The sequence below is a fragment of the Homalodisca vitripennis genome, chromosome 2 (genome assembly GCF_021130785.1).
Source record: "Homalodisca vitripennis isolate AUS2020 chromosome 2, UT_GWSS_2.1, whole genome shotgun sequence".
NCBI lineage: Eukaryota > Metazoa > Arthropoda > Insecta > Hemiptera > Cicadellidae > Homalodisca > Homalodisca vitripennis.
In genome coordinates this window covers 38,875,767-38,903,641 of record NC_060208.1, presented here as the reverse complement: position 1 = coordinate 38,903,641, position 27,875 = coordinate 38,875,767, and positions in this window count along the sequence as shown.

Sequence of the window (27,875 nt, the reverse complement as noted above, 5' to 3'; positions counted from 1 at the left end):
TATATTTTTTTAACTTTAGAAAAATGCAAACTCAACTATGGTACCTAACATATCTTGTTGATAACAATCTCATTTTGACCGAAGTAATTTAGGTTTTATAAACCAATTTATATATAAATATATAAATATAAATATATATATAATATATATATAAATTTTGTATTTAAATTATCAGTTTATAACTTATATAAAATATAAGTTTCATTTATATATATATATATATATAAATGAAACTTATTAAACTTACCTGTTTATCGTAAGAATATTAAATCTTCAATGTTAAAATAGCCGTACACTCTTAAGGTTTATAAGTTTTAACTATACATGTATTTTATACAAATATATATGTTTTATTTACCTGTAATGAATTTAAAAAAAATTTTATACTTTCTCAGTATCCCCTTGAATCTAAGACCACCATATTCAGATAATGTACAAGTACGTGTATGTGTGTAGATATGGGCACATTGTAAACAATAAGCATGTGAACACGATTAATGCCGTTGTTTTATATTATCGAGATTTAACTTGGTACAAATAGAATATCTCCCCATAACTTAGGTGAGTTCGTTAATCTTATGGAATGAGAATTTAAAAAGGCGACAATAATTTATATTTTAGCAAAAACTTTAACTCAACTAACTCCCAACATAGCCCTAATTACAAAATACTAAAAAAAATATAATACTTCAAAATAAATTCACTTTATTAGGCATCTCTTAAGGTCTCAAGGTGGCATGCAAAAACGGGTAAAATTCGATGCATTAAAGGGAAAATCCAAGAAATGTTTTAGATTTATGAAGTAATTTACAATAATACTTATTCTTAAGTATATTTATATCTCGTGATATATACTTATAGGTGAAAAACTTTTTATATAGTATAAATCATTGCGGGAATAATTTTAAACATGGTAAATACCGTTGTTCTTAATACGAGTATATTTATACTAAACGTGGTACGGATGGACTTTTTGGGTTTATTAGCCATTATTATCTAAACCCTCAAACTCCTAAGCCACTTAAACTAAACTTAAATAAAATTAAAATTCCTTATTTGGAAATTCAACATAATATTTTCAAATTTTCAAATTAATAATCCACAGTGTTTAGTAAACATGTACTTAAGCCTTCGCTTAATATATGAGGTATATAATGAAAGGTTTCAAGTATGTGATCATTTTTATTCTGCCCGAATTTTATCCGGGGGGTATTATGACATAAATCATAAACCTACCATCTAGGTTATTAAACTAGATAGTAGTTATACATCCATTTAGTTAATAACATTAAGAAGAGATCAGACTGCTGATCTCAAAACGTAGTGTTATTTATTTAATTATAATATTGAACGATGACAGTTATCAGGAAACAATAATGTTTCCTTCACAATTCTTCCCTTATAAAAAAACCAAACAAAAATGTGACCCTTTCTTCAAAAATTATCAGGCAATGTCAAGCAAAAATTATTCTTACCTATTATTCAATAAATTATAAACATTTAAAGACGATATTTGTATGTGATTGGCAAGGGGACTTGAACACTTGTATTCCGCCAATTTTAAATTGTCAATATTGGTGACCCATTTTCTCAAGAAGTACTTCGAATAGGAAGATGAAAGTTTCAGACCTCTTTTATTGTTATGTAAGGAATGCGCTGTATTAATATAATTTTTTTTTTTTTTTAAAGTTCAATTTATGACCTTTTTTTACATTGACCAAAAAACCCATGTTTTCATATACAATATATTTTGTTGTTAGTTTATTTATAAATAAATTGATACTAGGCTACTACAACATTTTTAAAATTACTCGTGTGACACTGAGTAAAAATTTCAAGTCTGTAGCCTTAGTAGTTTCTGAGATATCGGGTCATTTGTTTAAAAAAATACTGTTTTTCGGAAAACGTAGAAAAAGTAAATAAATTAAATATTTTATAACAAACAAGGCACTATTTTTACTTACAGTTAAAACCCTCCTGGGCAATAGTCATCTTCATTTTTATCTTCCTGAACTAGGTTCAGTCTCCTTTTCTTTATTCTGGCCTCCTTGGTCATGTCTTCCGCTGCTCGGTCGGCTTGTTTGATACGAGTGTCATCAAACTTCTTCAGGGCTGCAATTTTATATTGGCCTAAATCCTTAACACCTCGTTCTTCCAGCACCTTAATTCTACCTACATTTCCATCAATGAATGATATCACAAGTCCTAGGTCAAGTGTTTTTATACCACTGAATTTGGCTTTGGGCAGACGGCTCCAAACAATATTGTTAAATGACTCGTTGCAATTTTGGGTGCGCCCATGAAGACATTTTTTCAAGAGCTCTTTATTACGTAAATCTCTGAAAATAGGTTTGACCTGATTCATGATGACCTCTGGCAATGACTTCTTGTGTCTATAGCCAGCTGGATCTTTTCTATACTTGCACCAGGTATCTGGAGCAGGAGGACATAACTCGTGACTTGGGTTCTCATCCGTGGAAAGTCGGTGAAAATATGTAGCCCACACTGCCTTGTGCTTGTTTTCCAAATTTCCTGAGTTACCTCTAATGGTATTTCCATAATAGGATTGTAGCTCATCTATTACTTTGTCGGTCAGTCGTCCTGCGCCTTTTATCGATTTTCCATCTGTAAGCTTTGTCCCACCTAGCTTTTCTTTCAATTTTCTGAGTATAGTTCCAAGCCGCTTAAAACATGGCCGGCAAACTAATTTTTCAACATCTACATCGTAAGGCTTGCTTTCTTTTACACATAAATAGGCCTTGGAATACCTTGTTCCAAGGTAAAGAAGAAAGTAAGCATTATAACAGAGTCAACTAATGGAGCCTGAAAATCAACCTCACAATACGTGACAACTGATTTTAAAATAATTATTTCAAATACTTGTCATAATATTTTATGCTAGTGTTGTATATTGTCGTGTTCACAATTAAATATACTATAATAAAACACAAAAAAAAAAAATAATTTTTTTAAATTTTAAAATGTTAAAGTCCCCTTTTAAAGATAACTAACTATACATATCAGAGATTACCAAAATACATCAATCAGCCACAATGGGACTTGCTGTCCGTAAAAAGTAATGGAATATGTCTTATTGTCCTTTTCTAAATATAGTTAAAACTTTATTAAGTATTTGTTATGTACTATATTAAAATATAATAAAGTTTTATTTTGTTACAATCCATGAGAATTGCCTTATTTTACAAAACAAATCTAAATGTAAATGTTTATGTATTAGGAGTTCTTCATAAATTTTCTTCCCAGTTTAATAGTGTTTTGTAAAAATCTTAAAAACAGACAATATTGAAATAATATTTCATTAGTTTAAGAAACCCATTTAATAAGGTAGTAAAGCTTACATTTAAATTGGAATTTACTAACTGGTACCTAAGATTGCGATGTCTGACTGTGCCATGATATATTACAGTAAGCAAGGTCGGAATCTCCTCACCGTGTATTGAATTGGTCTGTGTTTTCTGTCGGATTAGACTCTTTGATTTGCAGCAATGTAACGTCGATGTCAACAGGTTGTCCAGTGTTTTAGTGTAGATTTTTTTAAATTAATCATAAATAAATTATTTTCCTCATATTTCAAATTTAAAACCTCTATGCGCATAAAAACGCCATACTCGCGTTATAACGATAGTATTAAGGTTGCCACTTAAAAAAATTGAATTCTTTTTTTTGAAATTCCACATGATTTTTTCAAATTTTCAAATTAAAAATTTACAGGGTTTAGTAAATGTGTACTGAAGATTTCGCCTAATATATGAGGTATATAGCCTTTCATATATACATTTTACAAATAAAATCACTGTACTTATACGTACAACACCATGAAACATGCTTTAGTAGAAGTTATAATGCACATTACAGGCACTCCAAGTTTTAAATTTTAATATAAATAATTGAATATGTTGCTTAGCGTATATCAATTGCGTGCTTTCTTACATGAAAATAATGCTATTTAGGGATGCAAGAATGTTAAGAGGAAAGTAGTGGATGACGATTTGAAGATAGAGAGGACCGTTATGATTCTGGAATGCCTAAAACTCTATCAAAAATTTATTATAATTAGATAATATATTCAAAGTGTATTGGTTTGGATGTATATTGGAAATTAGTTGAGCTAAGATGTTATAAATGTGAATAGCGAGTATCTTGAAACTTTCCATTGGTTAAGACTTCCTAATGAACTTCTTCAAACTATGTGCAAGTCCTGCCTTTGTGCGAAGTTGCGTCTGCATATTTAAAATATTACGGCAGTTACGTGATTACAAGTTCGCGTTATATTGGTCAAGCCTGTAAATATGTGTGTGTGTGTGTGTGTTTGTGTGTTAACAATTTCATAGATAAATAATAAAATACTTTCATTATTGTAGTTCTCTATTCTGGGGGTCATGATCGGAAAACACTGCAAGACATGCCGACAAGAGAGCGAAGCATAAAGCCAGATTACTGTGAAAGCTACATAAAAACTAAAATAATATATTAAAAAATTAGCTGGATTAATCCAAATTTTAAGTAAAACATTCTTTGGTACACCCCAAGAGAGTAATTATTAACAAAATTTTCAGTTCCTAAGAATGGTACAAAGAAACTTACGTGACTGAACCTGAATGGTTCCGTAAAAATCACAACAATGTACATTAATCATCTTTTTACCAGGTCCTGATTTATAGGGACTTCTCATATTCCGAGAGCTCTCTAGCAGACCCTGGCCTCTGGTATCTCTTGAACTCTTTGAGCTGTCAGACTCTAGGTCTTCCTATCCACTGGAAGGCCTCGACCTCTTGCCAAAATTTAGCATCTGGTATCTCATCCTCCCGGACCTGTCAGCCTCTAGAACTCCTGTCTACTGGCAGGCGGACTCTGGTATCTGTCAGTTTCTCGGCCCTATTATCCTCCAGGTATTCACGGCCACTGGATGGCCCCAGCCTTTTGCAGGCTTTAACCTCTGGTATCTCTCAGCTTCTCGTACTGGTCATCCTCTAGGTATAACCGGCTACCTGAAGATCCCGGCTTCTTACAGACGTTAGCCTCTGGTATCTGCTAGACTCTCGGACCTGTGTCTCAGGTGTTCCCCACCTCTGGCAAGCCCCTTCTTATAGCAGGTGTAGGCTTCTGAAACCATTCCCTAAAATATTTCACTCAAGCGATTACCGTTTTAAAAACCCTGCGAGGTCCCTACACTCAGTTTTAATAATTTATAACTTTAATGTTTTAATAAGTAAAGTACCTTGCCCTCTAGACACAATATAAAAGACAAAACATATTATGTACATACAGGTATATCATGTCAACAATCATTTATTGTAATTTATGTTAATAATATTATTACTACAAAATAGAATGTCAGTAATAAATTTAACGTAATAATTGCAATATGTGTAACGATATTTCCATGTAAAATTATGCAGGAAGGAAAGCAATAATTATATCGAGTCCACGTTTCCCGGTATTTTCTGCCAGAACTCTACATGATATATAACGTGTTGTTTATTCAAGCTGTCGCTACGAGAGTTGTGGTCGCTGACAAATCGAAATATTTATTCCCTTGGTCTGTGCCAGAGATGTGGTGTTTGCTGGTTGATTCCCCAGTGTTTGTCATATTTTATTGGTCGCTTTGGTATTTAGAAGGAAATCCTCACTTCTCACCTAGACAAAGTTTTAATTTACATTTTATGCTGGATATTGTATTGTAAGACATATGTAATTATTAGTAAAATAAAATTCATAGAATCGATGTACAGATAGTTGCTGGAAAGGAAGTATTGTATTACAATTCAAAACAAACATTCTCCGGATGTAAGTGGATACGCACATCCGCCCAGACACCGATGGTGAACAAACAGGAAATGCTTGCTTAAGCAGCAGAAATGCTTATATATAAAAAAACCGTGCGACGATGTAAGGGGCAGCCATGCTGACATGAAAAATATAATAATTAGATATTATTTAACATTTTGCTATTATTTTATCATAATCGATTATAAGTAACTAAAAGTAGGCCGGTACTTGAAAGATTGACTTCATTTAACTTATTTATACAAAAATGGGAAAAAAGTGTATTCTTGAAATATATAATATAATTCAAATATATTTCAAACAGTGGTGGCGATATTGCCTTGGGGAAATGATAAGAATTAACAAATTGTTTTCACGATTCATACAGCCAGAAATAGTGAAATTTATACAACATCCTAAGGATAATTTACCTTAAAAGTGTATTGCACAATTTACAATCGACATTGTCGGAACGCCAGCTAGTAATCACTTAAAGGTTAAAAATAGTAAATTTCTAATGTGATTAGGATCATCTCAGCTCGTAACATAAACATTGATCCATAATTTTATACGACAAAAGCTAATCTATATGCGCTTAATGTTAAACCGATTACTTATAGTTTCTACAGACGAAGTTGTCTGTTGATCTGAATTGTTCGTAAGCTACTTACTCCCTTCTGTATTTTAAACTGATGTATTCTTTACGATTATAAAATTTCCAAAGTAATACTGAAATATTTTCGTGGTAATCATTGTAACCAAGTATAAAGTAACCACAACGGTTGTAGTTTTAAATTAAAATTTTGTAAATATCAGTACACAAAATATAGGTATATATTTTTTTAAGAATAATATGGTAACTCCCTTATTGGACATGCGGGGTACTTGGGACGTTTACTTTGCCTGTATTGTTATAAATTCTGTATATAAAGCCTTATATTATTACATTCGACCTAACTTTAATCTTGTAAATACAAAACTTTTAGTTCTTATGCATAATCGGACAATACTCATGAGTACATTAAATGTTACTAACCGGTATAAACTGCGGCAAATCGTTGTAAAACTATTAGTGTAATGATTTATTTCTGTCTAGGAATGGAGAGTTATCATCAGTTAAACAATGATTAACTTAAATTTAATGAATTGGTTGTTGGTATTTCAATTTGATTTCTGCAATGCTTAGTATGATATAAACCTATATAAACCTGTAATAAAAATTACTGATTTTTATGAATATTTTTATTACTATACCGTCATGACATAATGTCAGAAAAGCATACGGGAAGGACCATAAGCGATTTACTACTACTATTTATAAGGAAACATTTTTAACTGCTTGTTTAACACCTTATTTGACGATTTCTTGAACACGAGTAAAATGTATATTCTTTTCTAGAGAAAATGTAGTACGCTAAATACCTTGCATGGATTCATAAAGTTATGAATTACTTAAAATATATCTCTATGATTAAATTTGATGTTGTTTACAATTTTTATCGTATAAAACTTATCGTGACTAAATGTTTAAATTAAATTCAGATACAGTGCAGAATTCTGCGGTAATTTACATTAAATATATATTCTCTTAGGGATTTCTTGTCGCAGAATATCTATTGCAATACCCAAAAATATACTGTTGAGCGATTTAGACTATTATCTGTGTTGGAAACTACAAATAATTTAACAGAAAATATGTTCAGACAAAAGTTCTGACTCAAAACCAACTTTTTAAATGACGCAACATGAACCCACTCCATGAATCGTCACTAGGTTGTGTTTCTAGTAAAGTCATTTCAATTTTACTAATTTATAATTAATTTACTATCTGTATACGGTATATTTTAAGTCTAATGAAAACCTAGGAATAAAAATTGAACATTTAATTTTTGTAAATAGAGAAGGCCTCTTAAAGATTAGTGAAAGAGTTCTAATTATCATATCAAAGACATATCGTCCATAAGATGAAATAACAAATTATTTGGTCAATCATGATGTATAGTAATCATAACTATTGGGCGAATGTCATGTGATCTAATATTCTTGCAAAAATGAGTGGTATGAGCAGTTTTGTAATGGACAAATCTATTGGAATCAAGAATGATATTAAAATCTAAAATAAAACTACAAATAATATTTACGCTTTTTGAAGGTCCCACTAAGCTTCCAATGAGGAAATGATCACTTCAAGTATAACATGCGTGGTGGGTAATCGTTTAAGTAAGACTAAAGAAATTGGTACATGTATATATATATATATATATATACATGTACCATGGAAATGGATTATTTATTATGCAAAACAATTTTAAAACTGACAGTTAAGAGTGTTATATATATATATATATATATACACACACTACTCGTATATATACTAATTAAATATTATGATTATTAAACACTCATTAAAAATTTCAACCCTAAATAACACTCTTAACTGTCAGTTTTAAAATTGTTTTGCATAATAAATCCATTTCCATTTAAAAATAATAGTTGTATTGAAGTGTTGCAATACAAATTTAGTGTTTCGAGTACACAATAAGAAATAAAATTTATAATTAGGTTACTTGATAACACTAAGCAAATTATATAATAATTAGATAAAATATTAATATTAATAATATAGTTAAACGACTTTAACGTAAAAGTGATGTTACATAAATTCAAAGCGTTATTCTCATATACATTTATGTACTTGTCATTTATACAGGAATATAGTTGGAAGGATGGCGATGGAGAGAGTTTGTGTCGGGGCAGCTGCTCAAAGGCTGATCACATAGTCAAGACAATGTAACGGTAGAACAGGTGGTCTATGTTAGCTAAAGAGGGTCAGGCAAATGAATAATGTATCATGGTCAGGACAGCCGACTTAGGGGGTAGAATACGGAGAGGGAAGTGTTATTAAGCACAATACTGAATCGTTATATATTTGGCATGTAATTTCCATATTAAACTTGTGTGAAAATAAAAGCTCTTAACGGAATTTAGTTCATAATTTTTTTTAAATCAGTCAATTTGTTTTAAATGTTTGATTTGTAAATGTATATTTTTAAACACTTTTGAGTATAATTGACATATATGTGTTATTTTGTATGATGTAATTACGCAATACATCATATGGGGTTTCTTTGATACAATTTTTTCAATACAACAATATAAACCATTAAGACTTGGCTACAAATATGTAGTGTAAGAATAATATTAGTAAATATATTTAAGTATGATAAAAATATACCCAAATGGTCACAGTCATATATGTCTGTATAAAAACTGTATATGTGTACATCTATAATTTAATCGTAAAAAGTAAGAGCTCTGTGGTGTAATGGTAGCACATTCAACCGGCAAGTAAGAGATCCGGGTTCGAGTATCGGCGTAGCAAGTACTTTTTGTGATTCAATGTTTATTGGAATTAAATTAATTAGGCTATTGCCGCTTATACAAATTTAATGAATGTATGTATATATATATATACATTCATTAAATATGCGCATTTAATATGCAAATATTCATTAGATATATATATGTGTGTGTGTGTGTGTGTGTGTGTGTGTGTGTGTGTGTGTGTGTGTGTGTGTGTGTGTGTGTGTGTGTGTGTGTGTGTGTGTGTGTGTGTGTGTGTGTGTGTGTGTGTGTGTGTGTGTGTGTGTGTGATTCGTAATAGGTTTCGCTAAGGATCATATTTATGGTTCATGTCATTCAAGCTGACTCGTGGACATATATAGAAATATATATATATATTATATGATAAAAAAAGACATGTTTTATTCCCCTAAAGAGAAGTTGAATTTGTGTCAGAGGTCTGAGTGATATTTATGCACCATTATATAAATGTTTTCTGAGTATCAATTAAATCTAAAGAGTCTGAAAGGATTGGATATATGAAATGCTTAGGCAAGCAAGATACCGTTGCCTGCCAGTAGCCTGGAGGACCCTGAGGCTGACAGGTACAAGATGCTGAGAGATAATAGAAGTTAAGCCTGCAGTATTTCTGACAGCAGAGTAAAAAACGTGCTTTGAAATAATATTGTCATTTATACGTCAAACTGACTTTCCTATCTACCATTTATATTATTACCTCACGAATAAAAGCTAAATGTGCTAATACGAGACATTTCAAAATCTCTTAATATTATACTTCTTAACTGGTTTAAAATTGTATCTATTCTTCTTTCCATTCCATTACAGATTCCAATTATACCAATATAATATAATAGCAAACTTAGCGAACTGTTATCAAAATTCCATACAGTGCCATGCAATACCATTGAAATCAATTTTCATTTTAAGTTTATTGAACGGTTTTTGTCTCGAGATACCATGCGTACAGCTAAAGGAAATATTAAAATTGTGCTGACCTCTCCCGTGATAGGATTCGATGTTTAAAATTTTTATAAAGCATCTATCTCTAAACTTTCATTAAAACTTTTTTGGATTTTGCATTAATATCATTGTTTTAAATTCTCAGCTACAATCAGTTAGATTGTGGAATAGCAGTGAAACCACGTGTAACTGTTTTACTGCTTAAAAAACATATTAATCCCCTTTTTAATTTATAACAGAACTATGACTCTGGCCTCCCTATATATTTAGGAAACTCTATTAATGTACATAAAATATCCAGTATGTTCAAAATTCAATAAACATTAGTATGATATAGTATCAGCTGAGATAAGGAGACCTTCAGAATCCAGTCCACCGATAAACTCTATATGAAGCCAGATTTGACTAATTAGCTTTGAAATAGTATTACAAGATTCCCCCACATCTCAAAATTCAAAATTCACAAAAACATCAATTTCCCTAAAAATCATGTCATTGACTGAGCCTACTACATGGTTGAGGAATTTTTAACCTCAATTTTTCACTCATAGATACAAATATTTAAGATAGTAAAGATTTTAGAATTTTTAAATGATTGACTGTTTACAAATGATGTAGTGTTGCTAATTTGACGTTTAATATGTTTACTTGAGCAAAATTAATTTTTGTGCATTAAAATGGAAATATTTTAAAATTTGAATTTCAATTAAGTCCGTTTTCTAAAACATTTGTTTATTTTATTTCTTTGTAATTATTCTATTTAAAAACTATTTCATTCGTATCGTTTATCGTTATCGCCAATATACTGTAGGCAAAATTGATTCTTTAACCGTCAGTTCCCGTAAGAATTAATTAATATATACGTTGTATTATTATGTAGCGAGGACTGTATGATTCTACTTAACTATTAGTTGGGGTATTAGGCGGCTCGACTGCCTGAAGTGCTGTTACCACTATTACGCCAAATGTGCTGTTACAACTATTTCATAATGGCCATATGTCCTGGTTGAATCACTGAAAATTTTTAAGTTTGTCTTAGTGACTAAGCTTTCACGTAAATGTAAAATGTATCCAGTATTAGTCATGTACAGATTTACCTTTATTTATTTAAAATGCAGTAGTAACATTAGCAGGTATAGATTTACCACTGTGCTATTATTGTATAACATTATGTTTCCATTTAGCTTAGAAAGATTTATAGTGGTGTACATTTAAAACTATTTAAATTCAAACTCGTTTTAACATACTGTTGATACATCCAGTAGAATAAGACGAATTGCTTGAAGCCACGTTATCATATAGAATTGACGTCTATTATTTCTTAACAAATTACAATTGAACAAATGTAATTGGCAAAAATTTTTATTTGGACTCATTCTATTTATTAATACTATAAATAGGCTGTTAAATAAATGCATGGATACACTACTTAAATTTCTTTGAATATCACAATCGGTTCTAAAATAACTTAATTGAAAGCCTCCCATTTCTTTAAGTATTGACATATTGAATTTCAATGTTCATATTGCTATAATGAAAAAAAATTTGTTATATTTCTAATCTACCTATAACAACGTGTTAATTTATACATTCTTCATCAGTGTTTCATCAAAATTACAGTCTAATTTTTAACGCGGGTATACGGAAATTACTAGAGACGCTAGATGATTAAATGGCAAAGTCAAAGGGGACAATCGTATCAAAGTGGGCGGAGCCGCAGGGTTAACCCATTTTCTGCTCAATTACTAGAAACCCTGTTGAGGGATTCTAGCAAACATGCGGATTGATGTACTAAGTGACTGATGGCAATCACAGATGGTGTGTCGGTCGACATCTGAAAGACGGAGCTGCTGGGTTAAAATATATTTTTTTAATATTTAGGCTAAACACGTTTTAGTCACATGGATTTTAAGCAAAATGTACATGTTCTCTAGGACAAATAATATGAATACTTCATAAACGGATGTCTATCAAAATTTGCATTAATGTTGTATAGGAAACTCAACAATTATGAAATATCATCAACGGTATTTGACTTAAAAGATCTAAGATATGATTGAAATTACTTTTACTTACTATATTACTTACCCGACTTTAGAAATATTTATAATATTTATAAAGTTGACTTTTAGTTAGATATATTAAACTAAAATAAAAAATAAATAACGTTCTATATCTTAAATTATTAAAAAATCGTAAGGATAACTGTATTTCAGATAAAGGAGATGAGACGACGGATCCTACACGTTATGTGTAAATTTATAGAAACCACGTGGTTGAATATAGTGAAGCATTAATCTCGATTTATTCCTATGTCATCGAACAGGGCGAGGAATGCTTTTTGATGTGATTGAGAAAACTTTAATGCACTGTTAGCGGGTTCCGCTGGTAAGTGGGGCTTGTATCCATTTAAATACCAACGGCATACAAATTACTTCCTCTCGGACTGCTTTCTGGATTACTTCAATATCGTTTCATGTTAACAATCTATTTCTTTCGTATACCTGCTCGATCCCCCAAACCAATTTCATTTTTGGCGGCCCCCACCACCATGAGGAAGTTGGTTAGAACTGAGTTAGATCAACCCCCAAGACAGAGTACCCCCTTTCACTGTGCGGCCAAATTCTTTAACGTATTGTTCCAAAAATTAATGGTCAATCCATGTCTACCAAACCAACAGGAGGACATACTTCGAGACTGATATTAGGGCATTATGTTACAAGCACAAATGGATTCTTGAGAGTACAAATGTTAACCATTTTAAGGATATATATATATATATATATATATATATATATATATATATATATATATATATATATATTTTATTATTTTTTTTTGTAGAAGTTTTTACCTGTTAATTTGTAAGAAACATAGTTAAGCAACATTTAATATATATCCCTATAAAAGTTCTTCGGTCGCAAGCAAACATAATGACGTCTGGTATGTGGTGTCAGTAGGTGAATATGCAATCTTAGATTTGGGAAGAACTTTTAAACTATCGTATTCTTGGCATAAATCATTTTTAATATTTTGTATGATAAGGAATAGTCTGTAAAGACTATCCCTTACATCTAAATGGCACCGTACTTATAAATATATTATATTTAAATACCATGAAGTTTCCTTTTATAAAGTTCCATAGCATGATGTAATTTAATAATTATAATACTTAATATAATATACAATATATTGGTAAATTTATATTTTGTATACAGTAAAAATGTTTATTGTTTAAACAATATTTCAAAACGAAATCTTTACTAAACAAATAAGGATTGGATTTACTTCATAATACTAAGATTTCCACTCTATATGTGTTATGCGTAATGATTACATACTGCAACACCCAATACCAATACCAATACAGCATTTTTTACTGAATAAGAAAATTGTGTTTAAAGAGTGTTATATTTATTCATTTCCTTTCGTCATCTTTTATAATTATCTATACGAGAATAAATCTCTAGAATTTTATTTTCTTTGAATTAAATCTTGATATGACAACTATGTCTATGGAATCCACGTTATTGTCTTAACATTTTCAAACATCTATAAATTACGATATCATTTTAATTAAGGCTATACTACAGTAAAATTTTGTACGGTAAATCTTTACTGTTACTTAAAACAAAAATAATCATATTTTACCAACAATATAACGCTGTTAATGAGATCTTTGATTACCTAAAATTATTCATCATGGGTGATATTTTTAGTGTAATTGTTATGTATGCATCATTGATTTTATCTACGTTATATACTAATGTATAATGAAAACAAATACACTATGGTAAAAATTGAACGCTGAATCGCTTTGAAAAGTCTTTATAGCATTACTGTGTATTCACAGATATAAAATTAATATGGAAAAATCCTTTATATACCAGCAAAATAACGGTGAGATTGGTAAAGATAAATAGGTCCTTTACGAACATGCCGGCTGGGTTTTTAAGTCTGCTTGTTAGGTAACAATCAATGGACTAATGTACTTAAAGTATTAGAATATCCTCTAAACATGAAAATTACTACATTTTTGTTTTTGTTTTGGTGATCACGGCATCAGTGTTTCAGCTAGTAATCCTTCAATTTCCTATTATAATTATCCGTCTAAAACATCATTACTGGAATCAGTTTAGTGGTATTTGGACTCTTATAGTGAGTCTTGACTCAGACATAGTAAGTTTTTATTATAGATATATCGAAAGGATAGCTAGTTGTCAATAATATATCTAATAGTGAGAATAACGTTGCTACTGTTCGATCACTTTTAATTGTATTTTGAAGTATCGCGTGGAAACATCGGTTACTTAACTCGTAAACTCTCAACCACTTATTGAATACGACATGAATCATCCAAGGTTGGATATATCTGAAGGCAACCTTGAGCCACAAGTAACCGAAAAGTTTGAGGAAGTAGAATCACTGTAAATTCACTAGAGAATCTGTATTACAGTGTGACTTTATGAAAACAATAAGTTACAACTTTATTAAAGTTGCAATTAGATCTATTTGGTACAACAATTTTTGGTTTCAGCAAGGGCTCTTTCATTTTATTTGATCTGTTAATTTTGAAACAAAAACGAGTGTTATGCCTTTTTACGTATATTTTACGAAACAAATATCGAATTACATATTATTGGATGTTACTGATATAAGAGTCAATTATTATTTGCCTGTTACCTGTTAAGTTTTATAAAACAAACGGGTTTGTATTTCAAAACAACTTTAATGAACACGAAATATTTTAAATAGACTTTGAATGTTGTTAAATAAATGCATCATTTCTCTGATTGAAAGGGTAATATAAAGAAATGTGTAAATACGTTTTACGAAAAGAATCGCAATAAAGTCGTCGAACATATGCCTTTTTACGTATATTTTACGAAACAAATATCGAATCACATATTGTTGGATGTTACTCATATAAGAGTCAATTATTATTTGACTGTTACCTGTTAAGTTTTATAAAACAAACGGGTCTGTATTTCAAAACAACTTTAATGAACACGAAATATTTTAAATAGACTTTGAATGTTGTTAAATAAATGCATCATTTCTCTAATTGAAAGGGTAATATAAAGAAATGTGTAAATACATTTTACGAAAAGAATTGCAATAAAGTCCTCGAACATATGCATTTAAGGATTTAGTCTAATGTGACATTGCTTGACGTTCAACAAACATAAGGTGCAAAATTAATAGAACATTACGCGATTTATAGAACATTAATCTTATAGTACAAGACTTATCATTGCATGCATGGATAGTGGCAAGTAAATAGTTGATAAATGCATTTAGGCCTGATATGTACTGTTTAACTTTTGCATGAGTGTAGAAGATTAGTTTCTTGCGATAAAACTAGTTTTAAAATTAATAATTGCAATCTCTTTTTACAAATAATATGTAATATACCTAACAATCAATTTATGTGTCTATTTCACATACACTTTCATTTCGTTGTAAATTTTAGTAAAGAAATGATCGAAATATTAATCGATACATATAACGTTAGTCCTAATACAATACGCCTTCATTACACTTGAACCACCAGCCTACAAGTAATTACCGAGTAATTCGGCAAGTTTAGTAATTAATTACAGGGACACTGCCACTAACCAAATCTTCCGGGACAAGATTTATTGTAACCAAACGTAAACTTTGAGTAATTTCAAATGCAAGTCGACAAAGCTAGTTATAGGCTGAGCGTCATATAAGCCAATGACTAAAATAGCTTGAAAACTTTTATTTATTTCTATTTGTTCGTCTGCGCGATATTATTATAATTAACTGAACAAAACTTTACATACCAGCTTCATTGATAAATAAGCAACATCGAGGTCAGCGACTGGACAACGATGGTCTACTTGGATATTAACATGTTTACAATGTGTTTGAATAATACATTTTTGCTTGGATTTATCGGTGGAATTATTGAACGGCAGTGTTAGACGTTAAATGTAACATAGAGCCGACCCCCAAACCATGAGTTTTATATGTTAGTTGTTTCACCGTAAGTTCACAATAATTAGGTTAGCTTTCTATGAGAATGGCCTTCTAGAGCTTGTCGTTGTTTAAAGATTGGCATATGCTCACTTCAGTCCCAGATTAACCAACTGCTTTCAGAAACTGAAAGCACTTTTCGCAACACAGTCGTGTCCGACAACTGCATCTATAACTCCACAGGATTGACTTACAATAATTAATTTCCAAGACATAATAAATTAAACTAAACACCTCATCTAGGAAAGGCCGGAGATTTGCAGTATTTGAATTATTCTACTTTTTAAGATTATCTATTTTAACTCGTTTTCCTTATTTATCCCCAATATTAGTAGCTTTATAATATATTACAATAGTCAATGTGTAAGTAAAGATTGTATTAAAATTTTGCAGAAATATATATCGTCATTACAATCTTAATTTATTTTACACATGAACGTAAATTCATATAAAAATTTTTTGTATTCTGGCGTTTCTATTTATTATAATACTCAATTTGTTTATTTATATTTTAATTAGTTTGTTTTAGGAGAAGCTAGGATAAATAATTACTTATACTGTGAAAAAAGGCAACAACGTGTTTTCTGAAATTGTAAGTGAGAACAGCATGTCTCTGGAAGTGTAGCTTATTTATATATAAAATATAAACATATAATTGCATAACATTGATATAAATTAGGGGGATGATTATTAGAAAACTGTAAGCTATATTTCATATAGACGTGCAAGTTGTAGCACGTATTAGTGTTATATTACATATTACACTCTGGTGTGACTTATAAATTACACAGACGCGTCTGGCTAAGGTAGAACTTACACAGCTGGGACATGTTGTGTCATTTCCAACGAAATAATAGGCAAAATTTTTTTTTCATTACATAAATCACATAATATAAATTATATTACATAAATGACACTTTGGTTGCAGGCCCACACCAAGTAGGCGGTAGTAAAAAACATGCAATTGTTCATTTAGAAGGAAAAAAGAAAGGGTTTGCATAATTTGGGCAAAAGACCCTGCAGTAAAAAGAAAGAAAAATGTATACTGGTGCCCAGGCTGCAACTGTGGCATTCATCCACTGTTCTAAGACAAACTAAGCCGCTATTATAGGCCCTAAAGTACTGGGAGGAAAAGACAAGCCCCTTCTTGTGACTCGGAGTAAAAAAACCAGTTTGTACATAGATTTAGTTTATCCCATATAACCTTTTTTGTTCTTGTAAGTAGAAAAAATGTATCGAAAGTAATTTGTTTAGAATAAAGTTGTTTATTTTCTGTGAGTCTGACATTATTGTTTAGCTCCAGTAGTTTCAAAGTGACGGACAGTAGAACTCAAAAATTATTTTTTCTAAAAGATAATCTTTACACATCTACAATGATATTCATCTGAAAATAAAGGTAAGGAACCAAATATTATATTTATTCTTATTCTATAGTTCATAAGGAAAACAAAAATATATAATGTTGCTAGGTTATCACTTAGAAACTTTTCGTAATTGTAGTACAGATTCAAAGATTAAACCTTAAAATCTAATATTTAGTAAACAGTTACGTCCTGGGAAATATTTAAGAATATAATTTAAGACGTAAGAATTACATAATATTTTTTGCCATGCATATAGACGTAATCCTTCAGTTACATAGAAATAACCATAGACATACAGCATATAACATCAATGTAAATACACGGAAACAACAGTCTCCCTCGAGGAATAAACCGCTATATCTTGTTTATATTATAGTTCATAGAGTCCTAGAGGCATAATGTACTATTTATATTTATACTATACAATCTGTGCTACAAACTGCATGTTGCATAATAGAATAACTTAAAAACCTACATTCCTTAACCCTGGAACTGGCAAACGCCCGATATCGGGCGTTTTAATACGTCTTTTATTTCTCAATATTACGTACTGAAAACACGATCAAAGAGTATCAGTACTGATACCAATCGAAAGAGGAAGGTTCAATTTATGTAAATAATACACTAATAAATCATTTATCGTTTCGTTACACGTCCATACGTCTTATTATCTCTGACTGTTTGTTTACATTCTCCCGCGTACCACGCTAGTTGCGCGCGCAGCGATGAGTCAACTGGTTCATTCGGCTATTGTTATTTCGTCAGCTGCATGGTGTCCTGTCTCTTTTATTGTTTGTTTGAGTTCTTTGTAATGATGGCTGTGTTTATTACACAATAATAGTAAGTTTTTTGTGCGTGTTTACGTAATGGATCGTAATTTCCGCGATCGTTTAAGTGACATTCGAGAACTAGTTGTACATGAAATAAGCAACGATGAGGATTCCGATTTAGACATTCAATCAGAACATAATTTAAAAAATATATAATAAAAAATTAAAAAATAGAAAATTAATATAAACTAATAGTTACAAGATTGTACAAATCCAAGTGAGCTTTGAAGTTCTTACTTTCGTTGGTAAGTAGCACTTTCGAATGTCAGTGTATGATTTTTGTATCGTTTACCACATGTAAAAATAAATACCTTATAAACTATGTGTTGTTTTATTTTTACTCAGAATTAAATGCTCTTCCTTTTGTATATTTTGGATTTTGCGTATCACTAACAACAACAATTTTACAAATCAAAAACTTTGAACTAACTTTTCTTTTTTCTAAAAAACATTATTTTCCTTAAGAGGTAGAGTAAGGGTATTTTTTTATTTTAATTATATTATGTGAAAAATTTTCCTTGAACAATGCTGAATAAAGAAATATATAATAAGTTATAGGTACTTTATAGTAAACATGTAATAAAGTGCCTTGGACTACTGACAGGCTATCATTTAAGCTTCAAAAGAGAAAAAAAATTTACAAGTTATTGATGAAAAATCCAAATAATGTAAAACTTAAACAGTATTACACTAATTTTCGAAATCAATTAAATTTAGAATTAAAAAGTTCAAAGGAGTCATTTTTTAGAGATAGGTTTGAGGGTTCGATCAATGATGTTAAGTCACAATGGAAAATAGTTAACGAACTAATTGGTGAAAATACAAAAAATACTGTAATAAGGGAGGTCGTTGGGGAATCTTGTATTATACACGAACCTAAACTTATCGCCAATGAATTCAATTCACATTTTTTAAATGCCCCTCGGAAATTGAGAGGTCAAATAGATCAATTGAATCTAGCGCAGCACACGGTTTTCGACAACGTATTCAATCAACGCATCAATCTTAAATCTTTTTTTATGCAACCTATTTTAAGTGAGGATGTTTCTTCATTTATTTCTAGTCTGAAAAACAACAAATCACCAGGATTTGACAAGGTCAGTCCAACGATGATAAAAAAATAGCTCCCAGTATTATTCCGATATTAACATATCTCTATAACTTCAGTCTTATGACAGGGGAATTTCCTAGATGCTTAAAAAGTGCAATAGCAGTTCCAATCTTCAAACGTGGCGACCCTACACAGCCAAACTGTTACCGACCAATTTCTTTGCTCTCAGTTTTTTTCAAAAATATTGGAAAAGGTTGTTAAAAAGCAGTTACTTTCATTTCTTAATAAAAACAAATACTTTAGTAATAATCAGTTTGGGTTTCGAGAGGGTATGTCTACTGAGGATGCCTTACTTTCATTCATGGAATCAGTTTACGAGCCAATCAATAATAGTAAAAAGGTATCTGCATTGTTCATTGATATTACAAAAGCTTTCGACACGATTGATCATGAAATTTTACTTCATAAGTTATGGCTGGCTGGTATTAGAGGTTTACCACTTGACTGGTTTTTCTAGTTATCTCACGGGGAGAGAACAAAGGGTAAACATTGGTGGCGTCATGGGAGATCCAGGGAAAATTGAATTTGGTGTTCCGCAGGGTTCTGTTTTGGGACCAATACTTTTTTTAATTTATGTCAATGATCTTTGTAATGGTTGTTTTAATGGTAAATTGGTTGCGTTTGCCGATGACACTGCTTTTGTTTATACAAACCATGACTTAAATTCGCTTTACCAATCAATGTCAAAAGATTTATTTTTCCTAAGGTTATGGTTTGACAAAAACTTTATGATATTAAGCGAAAAAACTAAGTTCATGTTATTCAGTCTGAGATTCGACTCCAAATTTAATTTCCCACTTAAATTTCATGAAACTAAATCCCTTGTTCCGCTTGTTCCTGATTGTGACTGTTTGGAATTACAGCAAGTCAATAATATGAAATATTTAGGTTTAATCGTTGATTATCAATTGACCTGGAAAAACCATATTTCAAAATTAAAAAAAGAGCTTTATTTCAGTTTCAGAAAGTTTTACCTATTAAATCAGTTGTGTGGGTCTAACAAAATTTTAGTCAATGTATATCACGCTCTTATAGGATCCAGGATAAGCTATGGTATCACATGCTGGGGTGGGACATACAGTACTACCTTATATCCGATAGTAATTTTTCAAAAAAGATTCATCAGACTTATTTCGAAAAAGACAAGGTTTTTGAACATACTTGGCCACTGTTTGTTGAGATGAAAATCCTTCCTCTACGGCATTTATACATTTTTAAAGTCCTAAAAATGTTTTACATTAGAAGCTCTGCTTTTTCAATAACAAGACAGCCTAGTTACAATCTTAGGCGGTACCAAGTCGTTAGTGTGCCTAAATCAAATTTAAATATACATCAAATATTTTACAGTAGTTTTGCACCACGATTATTTAACATAATTAGTTATAAAATTGGCGACTTCACAACACAGAGAGAGTTTTTGAAAAAATTGAAAAAATGGCTTTTTGAACAAGAAGCTGTCGATAAAATATTAAAAATAGTAAAGTAGGTTGAGTCTTGAACATTTTGAATCGCTTGCACTTACTTCTTGCCTGAATTTCCTATGTGTTTTTGGTACATCTATTTGTTTGCTTACTGGTATTTGTCACTATCTCTTTAGTGTCTTTTTATTTCTTTGAATTGTAAATATAATTACTTGGTATGTTGGTGAAGGAGATTTTTACCATTGAAGTTACAAAGAAATAATTTCCATTCAATGGCACAGTATGTTTTTTAATCAATCTCTTTTTCATACATAATTTTTAAACTATGTGTTACGTTTCGCTGCTAGCCGTTTCATTCTTTTTGTTTAAAACAAGTGATGGAGATCCCAGCTCAGGCTTTGCCTAGGGGATTCCTATTTATTTTGCCTTATATTTATTTATATTGTTATTGTGTTAATTTATTCTACCTTTTTATTGTTATATTTTGAACTCATGGTATTGTAAAAACTGTGTTGTGTACTTGTATATGAAAATGTACTGTTTTGTACTTGTTTTTTGGCAAAATAAAGATTATTTATTTATTTATTTATTTAATAATAAAATAAATATAAGGCAATGTATGAATTACTAAAACACTCTGCCACTGAGAGAAATATGACCGCCAGTTCCAGGGTTAATAAATAATTTTAAATAGTGTACGCTATTAAATATATTAAAACAAATATCAACGTTGAAGAAAACGAAAAAGCGTACTTATCCCTTATTGTTACTTATTGGTTCGTGAATAACAACTAAATTTAATGATAATGAATTATCATTAAACCAATACACACGTTAATTATAATGAAAGCCGCTTTCATGAATTAATGTCTCAGGTAATCTGATCATTCAAGAGTTCTTATACTAAAGCCAATGTTGACAAAGAATATCACGCAGATTTACAGTAAACGCGGTAAAGTTTTAATCACGTAATAAATAAATACAGTCTGCTCTAAATCAATCACATGTCTCATAAAATCTAGAGAATCTCTGGCTTTCAATTCTATGAATATTTTTAACGCTTAATGTACTAACTGTCGGTACGCTTAATCTAACAGTCCATGTTAGTATGATGTAACACTAAACGTCTTCCACGTAGAGATCATTTTTATACTTTAAAACGATTCCTATAACGTCCTCTCGCATTATTTTGCTACGCAAAGATCGGCTCGAATAGAAATATCGTACGGCTTTTTAAAACACACGGATACCTCATGTAAGTACACATTTCTCGAATTAGATGTACTATCAAGACTGTAAAGGGTGTGTAGTAAATACTATTTGTAATGAATAAGTAGCTATTGGTCTAATAATTTGTTATTCATAAAAGAAAACGTAATGAATCACTGAGGTTTCATTATTTGTATTCTTATTTTAGCACTAGAATTAAATGTAACAACGAGCTAAGATTTGGCAAAATCTTTATGAAATAAATTCAAATCTTATATTGCGTTCTATACTCGGGTACAGTGAAATTTTCAGAGCATTAGAAACGTATCATTCAAACTGCTCCAAAAATTACAACAATATGAAACCTTATGCAGTTCTTATTCTAAGCTCTTTTCTTTAGCCGTTGAATTATAGAGAACTTTAAAGACATAAGTAATAGATATCCAAACACATTTGAATTATTTTTGATTATATATACATATATATATATATATATATATATATATATATATATATATGTATATATATATATATATATATATATATATATATATATATAAATAAAACATTTATAATTTGTTTTGGTGACGTAGTTACTATTTTTACTTGAACAGTAGATACAGCTATCACGTCCACAACATTATGTTAGAAACTGTTATAATCCATAAACCCTGTATATTTTGGGGTTGGTAATAACCACGATTGCGGGAGTTATCTGCATTACGTCAGTTGTGTAGTTTAGCAGCATCAGCATTCTCCAAACATCAGTGCACCCTGCATAAAGTCTGATCTATTACGAACCATAACCTCACATTAACTGTCTATATTAAATTAATGAATTAAACAGTTAGACAATTTAATATCAGATTGCTGATGTATGTCGTAAATATTGTTTAAGTTGGTAATTTGTATTGTTTAAAACGTATGTTAGATATTAAGCATGTTAACGTATCGATCAATGTATTTTATTATATAATAATATAATATAAATATAATATATTTTCTTTGTAGCTGCAGTTTATTATTATTTAATTACTCGAGTTCTAGTTTTATGCATTTATCATGTACGGCAGAAACTTATTGCTGCCTACAACTCTTAATGATGCAATATTTATTGCTGTGCGGAATGCTAATCTGATTACCGATTCTTAGTAAACAAGCGCAAAACAATTTTCTTCAGATGAATATGGAAACGCAGTAAAAAAAATAAATTGATCGTTGGCCCAGTTAGTTTTTTACAGTTAGAAAAGATAAGGTAACAAATGGTAAAATGGGACTTTAGAATATTATAATATAAAAGTAAGTAGTATAAAAGTTTTATTATTATAATATAAAAGTTCGTACATAATTGTTTAAGACAAATTAGACGAAATAACAATAATGTTAGAAAGCAATTCAGAAACATTGCAACCAAAACACATTTTACAGTACCATCATTTTCTCTAACGCTTTTCAATTTTATTTCATTTCGTATTTTCTTTTAATAAATGATTAAAGTATATTAGGCTACGAAAATAATTTTCTCTTTTTATATTGTTATTTTACTAAAAGTAATACAGCATGATTTTTTAATATTTTAATTCCATAGGGGGGTTTCATATTGTGTATTCGCAATGTACATCATTCAAATCTACTATCTGATGCACAATGGTGCGGTGGCTGCAGCATCTATTTGTTTATGTTAGCTTGCCACGCTTGAATATAAGCTTTATGTATGTTGGCTGGCTCTGAAGCAACCTTCGAAATGGAACGAAGCTGAAGAACGATACTTAGTTGCGTATTTTTACACAAGGAAACAAAATAGTATAGTTTTAATGTTAGATTAGCAGTTCCCAACTTTTTTACCTCCCGTATCCTTTTGAATATATGTAAAAATAACGACCTAAAAAAATCTAAATTTTTACCAATGAATGTTTTATATGAAGGCGTCAAATCATTAATGTAGGATAGTATGATGACATATCTTACTATAAGCATTCATACTGTAAAACCCGCATACAAGTGGAAATACATTTGCTTAAGAATTATTTTTTCTACTTAAAATATACATTTTCATAAAGCTAAAAAACATTAATTAAAAAAAATTAATATTTACTTTACAAAAATTATTTGGAATCATTCTGACGAGGAAAATATTTTTAAGAAAAGGGCTTTTAACTTTTAACTAAATTGTAATATGATAAAGAATAATATTAAATGAGAATAAAATTATACTTTTAAAGTCATAATAGTTAGTATAAATTGTACAACATTATATTATAGGATTAATTTAAACTTATTTATTAGTCTGAGAACTAATGACAATTTTGGTTTTATTGTAATCCTTCTGTCTTTTTTGCCGCTTTTAGCATTTTTTAAATCAAGTCCAAATGTTCATAAACATAGTCTTCAGCCAGCAATAGCAATCACTAGTTACTATATTTGTTCTTTAAGAATGCGTAAGATGAGAAAGCTGTCTCTACTAGTTCATTTTACTAGTAAATACTGAACTAGTAATAAAACATTAAGCGCTTTTTAGTCAAAGTTTCATATTCATCACTAATACTTGTCCAAATTGTCCATGAGAATTAACGTAAAATTTCACTTTGACTTAGAATCTGTCAAAAGTTCAATGAGTTTTTCGTTTTCTGAAAGAGACAGTACAACAGTTTGAAAGTTTTATTACTGAAACGATCTCCAATCCAGTTTTATTACTCGCCCCTTTTAGAAAAATACTTTCTGAAATAGTTAAGGATTCTAAGAGTAATACTATCCCATGTTTAGCCTCAGCAGATAGGGTTGAATAATTTTTTATTGAGAAGCTGTCCAGTTTTTCAAGAACCCCAGACTTATTTACAGAAATATTTGTTATCAATTTCGACTCAATTTTACTTCCGGCTTTAAATACCGTGATTAAGCTATTCTGTAGTTTCAAGTAGAGTTCGTTTATTAACGAAAAAATAATACTATCAGGTAAGTAAACTTTTCAAGCCAGTCACTGCCATATAACTCTGAAGTTAGAAAATAAGAACTTTCTTTAAAAGGTACTTGTAATTCACGTCCAAGCTCAAATAGTGATTTAAGGACTTTTACACGTGATATCCACCTGACCGGTGTGTAAAAGCAGTGTGGAGTGAATACTGCCCATATACTCATAAATAAATTTAAATAAACTTGAAGGTTTTTATTTTGAAGTCACAAAGCTTACAGCTTTATGGGTTTAACAAATGTGTGGTTGCAAGGCTTTAACTGTAGGTGCAGCAATGGCTGCTTGGCAAGCATTTTCATGCTTAGACTTCCTCCATTTGTATGTATCATAGACAATTTGGCTAAGTATTTCACTAAAGTAACCATATATTTCATTGAATATATCTTATCCTGTATTTCGTATAACAATAAACTTTCTATAATTCATTGATGTTATTATATATCTTGTGGTAATAAATAAAACCATTAGAGTAAAACACTAAAAAGTAACGCTAATTAAAGTAAGTAAATTGCTAGAGAAGTAACTTGTGTGCTTTCATCAACTTGAATTGAGAAATTTTATTTTCTTTTCTTAAATAATTCTTAAATTTCACTTTCTTCAAATGGACTGGCATGTCTAGAATTCCTCATAAAACTATATTGTTTGACAATGGGATATTGTTTAGTTTATTAACATAGTATTGTCCAAACAAACATACACTGCACAGAACCTTATAACAAAAAGCTATCAAATCCTCAGCAATGGTGCGGATTTTATCACGCTTTGCAATTTGAAAGCTAATTCTGTAGGAGGCTTCCATAGCATTTGACTTCCTTTGTTACTTGATACTAAAAGAAACACTAGCATTTATTTTTACGAAAGTCCTTCAAAATAGTTAAAATTTCCTTTTTTCCTGGGAGTGTTTAGTTTCAAGATGACGCAAAAGTAAAGTCTTTTTTTTAGTTTTTTATATTTGTCCTAAACTACGTGCAATGTTTCCTATAGCTTTTTAAGATACAAAAATGGCGGCTAGCGACTAAAGTATACATATCTCGACTTGTTAGAATATAAAAATGTATTACTTGCAATCATAAGTCCTATTACGTAAAGAAGAGATAATCATGTCAAATACTTTTAGAACACCCTTTTGAGAACTCCCTGTATATACCTAAACATATAGAAATTTATTAAATAATAAATGTATTATTGAAAGTAACTTTTTACAAGGCACGGATAGTTTTATATGATTTTTATGCCACATATGAGATACGATACACTTTAAAAATCATAATGCAAGGCGTAACGAAATGTACAGTGAGAATACCTTTATTTACTCTGGAGTTGGCTGGAAACCGATAACGGAGCATGATAACTTCATGACAAATGATTTATCTCCTGCTAACTTTGTATTTTCAGCTAACTCTCCTGGACCAAAAAATATGTATGAAGGGAAATATAACACTTTTATTTTGAATAAAAAATAAATTTAACACAGTTCATTTTTTATTATATGCAGTATGCGAATTCTCCAAAGCTATTTCGAGGATTTGTTATTCATGTCAAGAGAAACCTACAGTTTAACATAAACATGGCTCAGAAATAACTGGTTTACCATATGTTTAACAAACACGTAAAGTTCAAACACTAAAATTCTGCACAACAGTTGTCTTATATCATGAGAATGTTTATATTATATCACAACATCATGTTTTTAGATGGTCGAAGGTTATGAGGCCTATTTACAGATGAAATATATAAGATACTAAAGTTTTAAAAATGCAATAAGTCACTAATCCCTATTCCAAATATTTTAATACATACCTTAACATAACGCTTGGTCATTAAATGATGTATTAATAAGCTTTTAAGTTTTGTAACTAACGGACACGTTATTATTGTGTACACGTTTAAGGCATCAATAACTGACCGTTACAACAGTTAAAAGCAAATATATACATAAATTTTTACGTGCTAACATTTAAAAATTCAAAAGAAAATATTCTAACCATTTTCAAATCAGAGGACAGTTACAGGTAACTGTTAATAAAGATGGTGTAAATGTCATAATTTACAACAGAGTTATCAAAGCATTGAGTTTAAAGATTTACTTTAATATTTGATGTGCTCTAATTCAAATTCCTTAAATATATCTCTAATCTAGCAAAAATGTTTTTTTATCTAGAATTTTTACAAAGAATTCACAAATATTTAGCGAGACAAGTAAATAAAAACTTATCGTAAAATATAAATAAAATTATTTATTTATTTTAAGCTTTAAGGTCACTTTTTTATAAACAATTCGTTAACAATTTCATACAAGGTAAAACCTCTATTTATGACAAGAATTATAATAATTTAGACGGAACTTCGGATTCCTACTTCGAGTGATATACCCCACATATATCATTACCTAATTTATTAAATACTATTGGAACTTATATGGATTTTAGGTATTAAACAACAACAAAAATTGTAAGACGCTTTTAAATTACATTAAGGATGTCTTAAAACCTCTTAATTATAATTTTTAACTTGTCTTTTTTAATAGCTTAGTTTTTATAATTTACGGAAATGTATAACACTATAATTTTTTATTTTGTTTATGCCATGAAAAATGTGACAACACATGTTTACACATTGTTTATGCGCAAAATGTAGCGTTAGGGCGTCGCGCCGCACGGCTCTGCTTCGTAGATGTATTTAGAAGTCTTTGGTAATACTGTTTTAATTTCCTGTAATACTGATGTTTTCCTTTCTTTTTTGAAGAAGAGCATGAGTGTTTAAAAAAAGAAAACCATTTTGGCCACTTACTTCCACCTCAGTTTTAGAAACGACAACCGCAACACAATAGGTGTCCTAAAGAAGAAAATACTTGGTACA